Genomic DNA, 14,989 nt, shown 5'->3' with positions numbered 1-14,989 from the left:
TGGTCGGGTGAATACAGGGTTATAAACACAAAATCAAATAGGGGTAATGCAGGAGTAGGTTAAATAATGAATGGGAAAACAGGAATGCCGGTAAGCTACTACAAACAGCATAGTGAACGCATTATTGTGGCCAAGATGGATACAAAACCCACGCCTACCACAGTAGTACAAGTTTATATACCAACTAGCTCCGCAGATGACGAAAGGATTGATGAAATGTATGATGAGATAAAAGAAATTATTCAGGTAGTGAAGGGAGACGAAAATTTAATAGTCATGGGTGACTGGAATTCGATAGTAGGAAAAGGGAGAGAAGGAAACGTAGTAGGTGAATATGGATTGGGGGGAAGAAATGAAAGAGGAAGCCGCCTGGTAGAATTTTGCACAGAGCATAATTTAATCATAGCTAACACTTGGTTCAAGAATCATAAAAGAAGGTTGTATACATGGAAAAAGCCTGGAGATACTGACAGGTTCCAGATAGATTATATAATTATAAGACAGAAATTCTGGAACCAGGTTTTAAATTGTAAGACTTTTCCAGGGGCAGATGTGGACTCTGACCACAATCTATTGGTTATGAACTGCAGATTAAAACTGAAGAAACTGCAAAAATGTGGGAATTTGAGGAGATGGGACCTGGAAGAACCAGAGGTTGTAGAGAGCTTCAGGGAGAGCATTAGGGAACGATTGACAAGAATGGGGGAAAGAAATACACTAGAAGAAGAATGGGTAGCTTTGAAAGACGAAATAGTGAGGGTAGCAGAGGATCAAGTAGGTAAAAAGACGAGGGGTAATAGAAATCCTTGGGTCACAGAAGAGATATTGAATTTAGTTGATGAAAGGAGAAAATATAAAAATGCAGTAAATGAAGCAGGCAAAAAGGAATACAAACGTCTCAAAAATGAGATCGACAGGAAGCGCAAAATGGCTAAGCAGGGATGGCTAGAGGACAAATGTAAGGATGCAGAGGCTTATCTCACTAGGAGTAAGACAGATACTGCCTACAGGAAAATTAAAGAGACTTTGGAGAAAAGAGAACCACTTGCATGAATATCAAGAGCTCAGATGGAAACCCAGTTCTAAGCAAAGAAGGGAAAGCAGAAAGTTGGAAGGAGTGTATAGAGGGTCTATACAAGGGCGATGTTGTTAAGGACAATATTATAGAAATAGAAGAGAATGTAGATGAAGATAAAATGGGAGATATGATACTGCGTGAAGAGTTTGACAGAGCACTGGAAGACCTAAGTCGAAACAAGGCCCCGGGAGTAGACAACATTCTATCAGAACTACTGACAGTCTTGGGAGAGCCAGTCCTGATAAAACTCTACCATCTGGTGAGCAAGATGTATGAGACAGGCGAAATACCCTCAGATTTCAAGAAGAATATAATAATTCGAATCCCAAAGAAAGCAGGTGTTGAGAGATGTGAAAATTACCGAACTATCAGTTTAATAAGCCACTACTGACAGCCTCCGGAGAGCCAGTCCTGACAAAACTCTACCATGTGGTGAGCAAGATGTTTGAGACAGGCGAATTACCCACAGAATTAAAGAAGAATATAATAATTAAAATCCCACAGAAAGCAGGTATTGACAGATGTGAAAATTACCGAACTATCAGTTTAATAAGCCACGGCTGTAGACTACTAACACGAATTCTTTACAGACGAATAGAATAAATGGTAGAAGCCGGTCTCGGGGAAGATCAGTTTGGAATCCGTAGAAATATTGAAACACGTGAGGCAATACTGAACCTACGACTTATCAGAAAATAGATTAAGGGAAGGTAAACCTACGTTTCTAGCATTTGTAGACTTAGAGAAAGCTTTTGACAAGGTTGACTGGAATACTCTCTTTCAAATTCTGAAAGTGGTAGGGGTAAAACACAGGGAGCGAAAGGCTATTTACAATTTGTACAGAAAACAGAGGGCAGTTATAAAGAGTCGAAGGACATGAAAGGGAGCAGTGGTTGGGAAGGGAGTCAGACAGGGTTGTAGCCTCTCCCTGATGTTATTCAATCTGTATATTGAGCAAGCAGTAAAGGAAATAAAAGAAAAATTTGGAGTAGGAATTAAAATTCATGGAGAAGAAATAAAAACTTTGAGGTTCGCCGAAGACATTGTAATTCTGTCGGAGACAGCAAAGGACCTGAAAGAGCAGCTGAACGGAATGGACATGGTCTTGAAAGGAGTATATAAGATGAACATCAACGAAAGGAAAACGAGGATAATGGAATGTGGTCGAATTAAATCGGGTGATGCTGAGGGAATTAGATTAGAAAATGAGACACTTAAAGTAATAAAGAAATTTTGCTGTTTGGGGAGCAAAATAACTGATGATGGTCAAAGTAGAGAGGATGTAAATTGTAGACTGGCAATGGCAAGGAAAGCATTTCTGAAGAAGAGCAATTTGTTAATACCGATTATAAATTTAAGTGTCATGAAGTCGTTTCTGAAAGTATTTGTATGGAGTGTAGCCATGTATGGAAGTGAAACATGGACGATGAATAGTTAGACAGGTAGAGAATAAAGCTTCTGAAATGTGGTGCTACAGAAGAACGCTGAAGGATAGATGGGTAGATCACATAACTAATGAGGAGGTATTGAATAAAACTGGAGAGAAATTTGTGGCACAACTTGACTAGAAGAAGGGATCGGGTGGTAGGGCATATTCTGAGGCATCAAGGCATCACCAATTTAGTATTGCAGGGCAGCGTTGAGGGTAAAAATCGCAGAGGGAGACCAAGATATGAATACATTAAACAGATTCAGAAGGATGTAGGTTGCAGTAGGTACATGGAGATGAATAAAATTGCACAGGATAGAGTAGCATGGAGAGTTGCATCAAACCAGTCTCTGGACTGAAGACCACAACAACAACAACAACAACAAGTAGTGTGTAAGCTTAGGGACTGATGACCTTAGCAGTTGAGTCCCATAGTATTTCACACACATTTGAACTTTTTTGCAGCACTTGTCTGGTCGCCCACTACAGTGCCGATCGTCCAAACGATCTGTGGCTTCGAGCTTCGTGATTATTTTCTTCACGGCGACACTTGTCACAGGTCCCTTACCCTTCAGAATACCCTTCTTAATGCGACTGCTGGCACATCTGCCTCCATCTCTCACTACACCTGATTTTATACACGATTCTCATGCAGCGTCACTGACATGTTGCTTTCATGCTCCATCTGTTGACCAGTTTTGCACTCGTTTTTGGTTTTTAATAAAACCCCACTTCAGGCATGTGTGATAATTTTTACCTCTCTACGGACTTTATTCCGTGATTTAGTGCATTTTCAATTGTTAACGAACTTTTGGGTCACCATGTACCTTCAGTAAGCCACCATAGGAATTATATTTCTCTGCTTTTATTGTTATCGTAATTTCATCATAAGTCTGTTGGAGAAAGAAAAATTGTCCCTTGACTCTTCTTGGAACGTATTTTCTCAGAATTATAACTATAAATATCTCCTTGCTACACAACGGTTCAGTTGTAATGTCGTCTAATGGAAACTATGTCGATGAGGATCTCGAACTGACTAAAAGAACAAGTGGCGGAAAGCAGCGCATTTACCTGAATATTATCTGCTGTGTTTATTCTACCGGTAAGTGTCCCGGAGGTAACAGAACTGTGATTTTCTAGTGAACTTTTGCCGTGGGGGAATTAGGTTTCCTTAAGTTTCTTTCAGCTTATGTCAGTCTGACATCTTTCTTTTCCAACAATTGGTGTTATTTATTTACTTATTAGCCTGTAGACAGATTTAAGTTTCCATAGGTCGCAGTCCACAGTTACACACATGTAATACGCTTACCTGTTTAAATATTGTTCCTATTGGTCCATATATTGTGCATGGTTAACAGGGAAAACACATTTCAATGAACCATATGGCACTGCGCATAGGCTAAATTTAATTACATTATAGAAAGTTACTACGGACACATTTTTAGAATAATAGCGACAGAAGCTCTTTGTTTATAATTAATTTAGCAATCACTTTTATCGTTATTTACAGACTTATTAATCTACAACTGCCCCATCCCAAGGAATATTCAGAGTTCCTGCTCCTGTAAGCGGAAATATGTGACCTTGTTTCATGTTTATCCCAACTGATCTGACTGTCATAAGAGTGTGAAATATCTATAAGCTCATAACAGTTAATAACTCACCACAAATTAAAGGTATTTTGCAGAAAGTCTTAAAACACAGACCAATACACGTATTGGAATACAGTTTCATAAAATGAAAAAATTATTTTGGTTCCAGTCGTGCTAGTCATTCATTTTCTCCATAAGATTTGTGTCGTTATAGGACGTGATAAATGAAGTATCATCAGTATACATTATTGCTTTGAAAGTGTGAGGCTAGGCGCATTACTCACACATGCAATGAACAAAAATGGCCTGGACACATATACATGAGAGACTTAATAGAAGTGGTCATACCGCTTTACCACAGTATATTCATTAACTGATGGTGAATAGTGTATTCATACAATAATGCGTTCTTACTTCTATTTATGCGTAACCGAATGGCACCGGTACGGTAGCTCAGCGTGTTCAGCCAGGGGACTGGTCTCCCCCTGTGCTTAAAAAACTGAATAAAGTTTCTCCGATGGTACCTGAGAGGTGTCATGCGACATTCACATAAAACTAATGACGGCAATTAAAGAAGAAAGAGAAAAATAAAACGAAAAGGGGTAGTAAAGAAAAGCTCTTAGCACCACTACCTTCTTTTGTGGAAGAACCCAGCTTCGATCAGAGAACCTACTCAGTTTTGTTTATAATGAAGGTCTGCAATGGGATCCACAAAGCCTCTGACGCAAAAGGAGGAGCTGCTTAATAAAGAGGCCGCGGTGCCGTCAAGATTGTTCTCCCGGCAATGACGACTGGAGAGATTGGCGACACGCTGATCGAATGTCCTACGATTATAGATCGCTCCTCTTACTGCCTTGCAGGCAGTAACTGGCAAATGGTAGCAGGCCAAAGGCCTAATCCATGAGTGGTGTTTGTGTTCACCATACATTTGTTAAAGTTTAGAGTTTTCTGACGGATATTGCACCAAGTGACGATGCTGTACAGGTCTTCCTTCATATCATTGTAGTAATCTGCCAGGAATAGTTAATTCCAAGTAATGACACGGAGTGAAATTCTACTACCTTTGCCAGGAACGCAGTGAGATTGCACTGCAGCGTCAGACGTTCATCCATCAGCCGATACATGTATGAATATTTGTGACCAATTTGCGTAGGTCCTTCGTGGTGAATCGTCTGTCTGTCTTAGAGTGTAGTTTGGTTTATATTCAACATTAGTGAAAGCCTAGAAAGCCTTTACCCCGACTACAACAAGGAGACCTCATGGCATACATGTAGAAACCACAAAGAAAGATGGTAATATACACTCCTGGAAATTGAAATAAGAACACCGTGAATTCATTGTCCCAGGAAGGGGAAACTTTATTGACACATTCCTGGGGTCAGATACATCACATGATCACACTGACAGAACCACAGGCACATAGACACAGGCAACAGAGCATGCACAATGTCGGCACTAGTACAGTGTATATCCACCTTTCGCAGCAATGCAGGCTGCTATTCTCCCATGGAGACGATCGTAGAGATGCTGGATGTAGTCCTGTGGAACGGCTTGCCATGCCATTTCCACCTGGCGCCTCAGTTGGACCAGCGTTCGTGCTGGACGTGCAGACCGCGTGAGACGACGCTTCATCCAGTCCCAAACATGCTCAATGGGGGACAGATCCGGAGATCTTGCTGGCCAGGGTAGTTGACTTACACCTTCTAGAGCACGTTGGGTGGCACTGGATACATGCGGACGTGCATTGTCCTGTTGGAACAGCAAGTTCCCTTGCCGGTCTAGGTATGGTAGAACGATGGGTTCGATGACGGTTTGGATGTACCGTGCACTGTTCAGTGTCCCCTCGACGATCACCAGTGGTGTACGGCCAGTGTAGGAGATCGCTCCCCACACCATGATGCCGGGTGTTGGCCCTGTGTGCCTCGGTCGTATGCAGTCCTGATTGTGGCGCTCACCTGCACGGCGCCAAACACGCATACGACCATCATTGGCACCAAGGCAGAAGCGACTCTCATCGCTGAAGACGACACGTCTCCATTCGTCCCTCCATTCACGCCTGTCGCGACACAACTGGAGGCGGGCTGCACGATGTTGGGGCGTGAGCGGAAGACGGCCTAACGGTGTGCTTCATGGAGACGGTTGCGAATGGTCCTCGCCGATACCCCAGGAGCAACAGTGTCCCTAATTTGCTGGGAAGTGGCGGTGCGGTCCCCTACGGCACTGCGTAGGATCCTACGGTCTTGGCGTGCATCCGTGCGTCGCTGCGGTCCGGTCCCAGGTCGACGGACACGTGCACCTTCCGCCGACCACTGGCGACAACATCGATGTACTGTGGAGACCTCACGCCCCACGTGTTGAGCAATTCGGCGGTACGTCCACCCGGCCTCCCGCATGCCCACTATACGCCCTCGCTCAAAGTCCGTCAACTGCACATACGGTTCACGTCCACGCTGTCGCGGCATGCTACCAGTGTTAAAGACTGCGATGGAGCTCCGTATGCCACGGCAAACTGGCTGACACTGACGGCGGCGGTGCACAAATGCTGCGCAGCTAGCGCCATTCGACGGCCAACACCGCGGTTCCTGGTGTGTCCGCTGTGCCGTGCGTGTGATCATTGCTTGTACAGCCCTCTCGCAGTGTCCGGAGCAAGTATGGTGGGTCTGACACACCAGTGTCAATGTGTTCTTTTTTCCATTTCCAGGAGTGTAAGATTGAGTCACCTGTATGATCGCAAACTTCTGAATATTCTATCACTATCTCAGAAAATCGGTGTGATGTTTCTCATATTTGAAGTGGGTGATAGATCGGCTTGTGTGGCAACAACCAAGAAATATAGATATTGTTGACTGGGTACATACACACTTAAATCACATAGGAAGAGACACAGTATGGATTCAAGACAAATAGAGGATTACGAGGAGAACAGTTCTCTGTATGTGGCCTTTGGATTTCTAATATAGGCAATTTGTGTTTCTTCCTGTATCTGATGTAACCATCTTGCTCTTGGGCTTTATGACTGTAGAGAGGGAGAGAGAGTGAGTAGAGTGTATGTCGGGGATCTCCTCCCACAGAGCTATAGATCTATTTCAACCAACTTCACACAGAAGCAGCATTCCTCATGAGCAACAGCACCTGGGGTTTACAACTTCCTAGCACTAATAGTAGCAGAGATGTGGGTGAAAATGTGTTTTCCCAGTCCTGCATGACAGGCATGTTAGGTTGGGAACAGTAACGACGTGCCATATCAACCCGAATTGCAGGGTGACCTATATGTCAGGGGAAAATACATAATTTTCAAGCCCCTGCTACATAGCCTGCCCTGCATGTCGTGAGAATAGTACTGAACTGCTCTACTGAAATGTATCACCAGAGCTACAAGCGCCGAAGAGTATTGCTGGGGAGAGGTTAAGATGGCTAGAGGAGGGTATGAATAGGAGAACAGGGAGGAGGAAATGGACAGAGAGAGGGGAGGCGGGGGATACATATGGGAGGTGGAAGGTGTAGAGAAGTAGTGTGCAAGTGAGAAGAGGACCAGAGGGAGGTGGAGATGACAAGAGTGAGAAGGAGGGGGATATAGTCAGAGGGAGGGGAGAGGGAGAAGTGGTTAGAGAGAGAGGGTGGAGGAAATTGACAGAGAGGTGAGCAGAAGGATACGAAGAGAGAGAGAGAGAGAGAGAGGGGAGTAGGAGACAGACGGAGTTCGGAGGATGAGATAGACAAACAGAAGGAGGAAGATGTGCACACAGAGAGGGGAGGAGGAGAAGGTGTGTGCAATATATGTGCCGAATGCATATGTGGGCGAAGCAATAGGCAAAAGGCTAATACACAACAATTTAAAAATTAATTAATGATGATATGACAGCTTTACTAATGATTACATTTTACTGGCGTGAAATGGGATTGTGTGATAATTCTCTTTTCTCCATCTGGATCCCAACTGTTCTACTGCCGAGGTGAAAATTAAATTTTGACTATACTAAAAATTGCATTGTCAACCTTTAAACGCCTTCTTACGAAAATCAATATCCTATGAAGTTCCAGTATGTTGTGAATTATATTGCCATCTCTAAATCATATAGTATGCGTCGGAGGGTACTAGTGTACCACCGTCACGTCCTTTCTTGTTCCAGTCGCGAGTGGTGCGCGTCAACTACTATTGCTGGTATGCCTCGTGGAGAACTCTAATCTCTCTAATATAGCCTTCGCGGTGTTTGCGCCAGATATACACGGGTGAAAGGAATATTCTGGTTGACTCCTCTAGGAAACTTAACAGTAAATCATGTAGTGATGCACAACGGGTCTCTAGTAACGTCCCCCAGTGGAACTGGGTAAGCACTTCGTGACACTTTCGCACTCACTAAACGAATCTGAGATGAAAAGCGCTGATCCGCTTATAATATTCTCTGTATCATCTATCGATTCTATTTGGTAAGGATCTCAGACTGACGATCAATACTGAAGTATCGATCGAAACAGGAATTTTTAAGCTACCCCCTTAGCTGATGGAGTGCGCTTCATAAGGATTCTTCCAAGCAATCTCAGTGTGGCCTCTGCTCTTCCTACGATCTGTTTTATGTGGTAGTTCCATTATAAATCGCTCACTTTTCAAACTAGATGTTTATCGAAATGAATGCTTCCAGAGAATGTTTGGCAATCGCATAATCGCACAATAAAGGGGTCTAATCGCCTATTTATGTGCAATAGGGTTACATGTGTGTATGTTTAGGGCCAACTGTCAACTGTCAAGCGTCGACCATTTGCAGTTGTTCCTGGATTTCGCTGCAATTTTCTATCGCTTCGGCTTGTCTACACGCAACAGCATCATTCGCGAGAAGCCTCGAAGACCTTCCGACGTTATTCGTTATACCTGTTGTTAACGGTAATGGTCCTATAACGCTTCCTTGTGGTGCAGTTGGTGTTATTTTTATTCCTGAAGGTCCCTCTAGCTTAAGAATAAAACACTGTGTTATATTTGTAAGGAACACTTGAGTTCACTCACACAGCTGGTCTCACATATCGTACGTAAGCTCATTAGGTAGCACTGCGGAACTGAATCGAACGCTTTCCCCAAATCAAGGAACAGGCATCAACCTAGGCGCCTGTGTCTACTGTATTCTGGCTCTCGTGAGCAAACAGAGCGAACTGAGCACCGCCCGACTGTTGTTGGCTGAATTCATGCCGATTCCTACAGAGGATATTTTTGGTCTCCTTATAGGCCACAATACGTGACCATAAGACATGCTCCTCCCGCCGGAGGTTGTTCTTAGCAAAAGTTAAAGTAGTGTGTAAGTCTAGGGACCGATGACTTCAGCAGTTTGGACCCTTAGGAGTTCACACACATTTGAACAACAAAACATGCTCCACAACACAACAACAGACTAGTGTCAACGGCATAGATGTGTGTGATTGTCCTGTCACCCCTAATGGAAACAGGAATGACCTGCATATTTTGCTAATGACTTGGAAGCGAATTTCGGCAGACGACTGCTAGAGGAGATGTAATTTCTTTCGTATACTTTTTATAGAATCGTATAGGTATCCGATCATGCTTAGCTGACTTAACTCTATTAGGGATTTTAGTTGAATGTCTAAATTTTAGTTGACTTCTTAAAGCATCAATACTTTCTTCGTTAACTTCTACTTTGGCCTCTATTCGACAACGTAAAGGAGGAACAACAGTACGATTTTCCTCAGGGAAATAGTTTTGGAATAACTAGCTCAATATTTCGGCCTTCGCGCTCTTATTCTCCGTTTCGATTCCTCTATGGATGCTCAATATCCAGACAGATGGCTTTGATTCGTATGCTGGTTTAACGTAAGACCAAAACGTCTTAGTAATTTCTGTCACATCGGCAGAGAGAATTTTGCTTTCGAATACGATGAATGCTTGATCATGGTTCTACTTAAGCTAATCTTTATTCGTTCAGTTTTTTTGCACCGACGATGCTTCATCTGCATTTAAATCACATTTGTTATGCAGCAATATCATCCTGTCTCCCTTTGCATTTCTATTGACATCCATAATCAGTGATGCTAAAAGACACATGATGTCATCGTGCCCCCCTGTTCTCTTATGCCATCCCATCTTCATAAGTCACGTTTTGTTTTTGAAAAAAAAAGTTCTTGTCAGAAAGCATCTAAACCAACATTGTGATTTATAACTCCCAGTCACAGCTCAGTATTTAACTGATTACTCAGCCTTTCCAATCAAATTGCTCAACTCCTCGTTAACCCATGCCCCTTCTAAGCCTAAGCCGGCATATAGATTTAGCTCAGTCACAGATCAATATTTTACTGCCCAGTTACATTTCTGAAATAATTCTCAACTCACGCTCCCGCCCCCTCCCCCCTTTTTTTTCTTTGGGAAATAGGCCAACGATGGGTGGGGCAATGCAACATTTGCATATCCAGTGGTGCTGGCAATTGTATAGTGTATCCATGCCGTCGGACATACGAGTCTTTGTGCCATTGGCAATGTTAGTTTGTCTTTTGTGACATAGGCCCTAAAACGGTGAACACTTTGATGTCTTTTTTTGTCAGCATATTTCCTGTAATATGGAGTTCTTTTAAGCTCTTATGATTCCAAAAAGAAATATGGTTTGACATTTTATTGTAGCAGTAGTCACAATTGTTTTCGATCAGTCTTTATGGGTTCATCCTGAGGATGTGACCATAAAAATAAATATTTCTTTTTTTCGATGTGTCTGAGGTTTTTTGGGTTCTTTGGTAAAGGGTTTGATTTCTGATGTCGATTAGTTTGTTGTTATGGAACTTGCGACCTATATTTTTTTCTTATTATCGTCCTTTGTTTTATCTCCAGCCTTTCAGCTGTCCCATGGTTGGGGATGGACAGCTTCCAATTTGATTACTGTGTCACAGTGTCTTATTTTTGCAGTTTGCAGTCCTTTGGGGGGGGGGGGGGGTGGTACTCTTTGTTATGTGTTTTTGGTGAGCTGGAAAGCCAGTTCATATTTCCTCTAGACTCCATTGCCTTTCCCTTGATGGAATTACAGCTGATACAGTCTCCAGGACATTGGAATTCATAAACGCTTTAAATTTTTTGTTTTCTGATGGTCTACTTAGGGTTCCCGCTTCGATCAGTAAGTTCAAATGGTTCAAATGGCTCTGAGCACTATGGGACTTAACAGCTGTGGTCATCAGTCTCCTAGAACTTAGAACTACTTAAACCTAACTAACCTAAGGACATCACACACATCCATGTCCGAGGCTTCGATCAGTAAGATTTCAGAAAATATCTCCTGCTAGTGAAGCCAGCCAATGCTTCGTGATTGCTAAATATGCATGGGAATTGAATACGCATCGTAGTCTCCTTCTCTCCCCTCTCTCTGTCGATTTTCCCTTCCCCCTCTCTCTCTGTCCATCACCTTCTACTCCCTCTCCCTGCCCATCTACTCCCCACTCCTGTCGCTCCTTCTCCTCCTGCCCCCTCTCTCTAACCATCTTCTCCTTTCCCGTCCCAATGTTGTCCATTTCCTCCTCCCGTGTTCATCTCCCCTCGTCCCCCTTTCCTTATGTAGTAGATATATCATGGCCACCTTCCATTTCCCTGAGAGTTTTCTGTTTTCCAAGTTTTCTCAAAGATTAATTTTAGATTCTTCTCTGATGGAGTCTTCTTCACTAGTCATATGAAGTTTTAATAACTTCTTGAATTTCTTTGATATTTGGCAGTAAATCATCTTCTGGATTTTCATGTGTGCTTGCATATTAGAGCTTATGGATATTGTCTGGAAGATTAAGAAGCTGATCAAAATATTTTGCAAGTATTTCGTAATTTTCAGTGTTGTGTAAGCCAAATCGGAGAACCTCGCTGCCCATCTGTTGTTAAATTTGTGTTTGAAGTCCATCTACCTACCCCTTTAAACATCACTTTCGTCCGCCAAAGATCTACTGGAAAGATTTCTCTTTAGTGAATCCTCTACGGATCATCAAGTGAAAACACTTTCATTCTAAATTTCCTCATATACTCCCTTTTTTTACAACTAGCTACTATGAAGCCTTTTAACTTACAGGGGTAGTAATCGCAGCAAAATTGAATATTTTAATTTTATGTATATAAACTGAACTGTTTAACTAGATTTAAATTTTATGAATAATAGTATAACATTGCGAGGGTACAACAAAGGAAGTTGATACCAGCAGGAATCGAACCTAAGTCCATTAATTGCCACCTTGTGCATTAGACTATTGAGCTGATGTGCCGTTATGGTAGCAGATCCTCAAAAATTCGTCATATTCTATGTTTCCACAATACATTACAAGCAGATTCAAAGAAAAATACAGATCTGTTGCTGTGAGCAACATAGCAGTCGTAGTGCCGGCAGGGATGATATTACATCAGAGCATGTGCAGTTCAAAATGTATGGTTGCGTCCCCTCTCTGATTTGATCGTAGAGTGGCTGTCCATCAATTCAGCACTCGACATTCGTTTCTTGTTATCATGGAGAGAGCGTTACAAAATGTGTTTTCGTCCATTTTATTTGCATGACAACATATATTCGAAGAGAAATTGTGTAATTTTAGTGCGATATTTACAGAATACTGTAACTCATTAGTACATCATAATCGTTATGTCTTCTTTTACATGATGTGTGGTTGTTTAATGGATACAGGAGCGAGGAAAAGGTGCCGTTCATGAATGGAGAATTCAGATATTAATTTATTCCATATCTAATGACAAATATAAAAATAATGCATAGCTTTGTGTTGAAATTGCAGCGTCAGCTGCTACAGTAGCTATGAATATAGAAATATAAATAGATACAAAAGATTTATATATAAATCTGTCACTCTTCAATACAATGTCTAGTCAGATGTCAATGTTTGTTCAGATGTCGAGTCCTGGCCACTATGAAAGTCTGTAGATGTTATTCAGGTGGGGTGAGTGCATGAGGCCGGCCAAAGTGGCCGTGCGGTTAAAGGCGCTGCAGTCTGGAACCGCAAGACCGCTACGGTCGCAGGTTCGAATCCTGCCTCGGGCATGGATGTTTGTGATGTCCTTAGGTTAGTTAGGTTTAACTAGTTCTAAGTTCTAGGGGACTAATGACCTCAGCAGTTGAGTCCCATAGTGCTCAGAGCCATTTGAACCATTTTTTTGAGTGCATGAGTGTTCGAACTTCCAGGCACCTGCCGCTGAAGCTACGGAGACGGGATGCTTGCATCTCATTGGCAGCAGCGTAATCGTTCGTGGCAGCGCCCTCTTGCAGCGGCGGCGGCTATAGGAAACGCGGAGGCGTAACTGGCGGTGCACGTATTTCAAAGTGCGGCCGACCGAGTGGCGGCCGATACCGCAATAACCAGCCGCCACTCCATCTGTTTAAAAAATATACAGTCTAATTCTGCCCAAATCTTTAGTAATTCTGCCCAAAACTTCCTTAGAGTATCGTGTAAAAATTGCTAGTAAATCGATGAAGTACATTTCGAGAAAAAACTACTTGGGTTTATATAATAGTGTGTTATTACGTCAAGGAGTAAGATCCCTCTGTAGCAGTGTATTTTGAACCCTTCCATTGGAGTTGGTGGAGACAGCCGTTTACCATTCATGTAGAATTTCCATTCACGCAGAATTCTTTAATTTTTCCAAATTTCTTCAGAGCTATTTCAGAGGGATTCTATGGCATATTTCTTGATGTTTTTCCAAAGTTCAGCTATGATATGGTTTCCTCTCGAGGTGATTCTGTTTTTGAGATTCATTACGATTGTTTGTAGTTCCTCGATGGTGGATGATACCGAGTTGGGTTTGGTTGTTGTTGAGGTACCAAGCCCGATTTTTACTATGGATTTTTCACAGCTGAGGAGGTTCCTGACATATTGTGCCAATATTTTGCATTTTTCCATTTTGTGGGCAGCATTTTTGGTTTTGTCTTGGAGTTGTAGTGTCAGCGGACTGTAATTTTTTTTTAAAAATTCTTTCGAAAGTTCCTTGTGTTTGGTTTTGATGAGATATTCGTTGTTCAGAAAGAGGAGTTGGTATTATTCTTTCTAGATTTTTGCTCACTAATTTTTTAAAGCTAAGTCCGTTATGTTCGTTTTTATTTGAATACCACTATCGAAATGCTGTTCTTCTTAGTTCAAGGAGTCTATTAAATTGTTCCATTCCAAGGCTGTCTTTTTTTATTTGGTTATGGAACCTAGTTATTTGGCTTTAGTTGTTAAGCTTTATTTGATCTCGGTTTTGGTATCCCATGTCTTCAGTCACGATGGGAAATTATTTTTCCTTTATTATCTTTCCCATGACGTCCCACTCTTCTTTGTGCAATGCTGCAAACTACTCATAACCCGACTGTCTACTTGCGCACTTTGGTGCGGTGGCTGTCCTTCTGGGGTAATTTGTTTCACAGCAGACGCTTCGATAATTATTAATATTACGTTTGGGGTTACTGTTAGAGCCACTAGTTCACAACCGTATTGTTAGGCCTAGAGTAACTTCCCAGCCACCCCCATGCTTGGACGCCGACCAAAGGCCGCCCGTCTGGGGACCTCCACCTTTGGATTTTGATATCTGTGTTGGTCAAATTGTTCAAATGTCTCTGAGCACTATTGGACTTAACATCTAAGGTCATCAGTCCTCTAGAACTTAGAACTACTTAAACGTAACTAACCTAAGGACATCACACACATCCATGCCCGAGGCAGGATTCGAACCTGCGACCGTAGCGGTCGGGAAGTTCCAGACTGAAGCGCCTAGAACCGCTCAGCCACAGCGGCCGCCTCTGTATTGGTGCTCGGGTGGTATTTCATTCCTCACTTAACTGGTATATTTGCAGAGACTTTCCCTATACGCCACCTGGGAACGCGCCCAGTTGAGGAACAGGAACCCCACGGAGCATCGTTGTTTTATTTTGTAAATATGCATCTATTTTGATTTTTAAT

This window comes from Schistocerca americana, chromosome 2, assembly GCF_021461395.2.
Source record: "Schistocerca americana isolate TAMUIC-IGC-003095 chromosome 2, iqSchAmer2.1, whole genome shotgun sequence".
NCBI lineage: Eukaryota > Metazoa > Arthropoda > Insecta > Orthoptera > Acrididae > Schistocerca > Schistocerca americana.
This window is presented reverse-complemented; position numbering follows the sequence as displayed.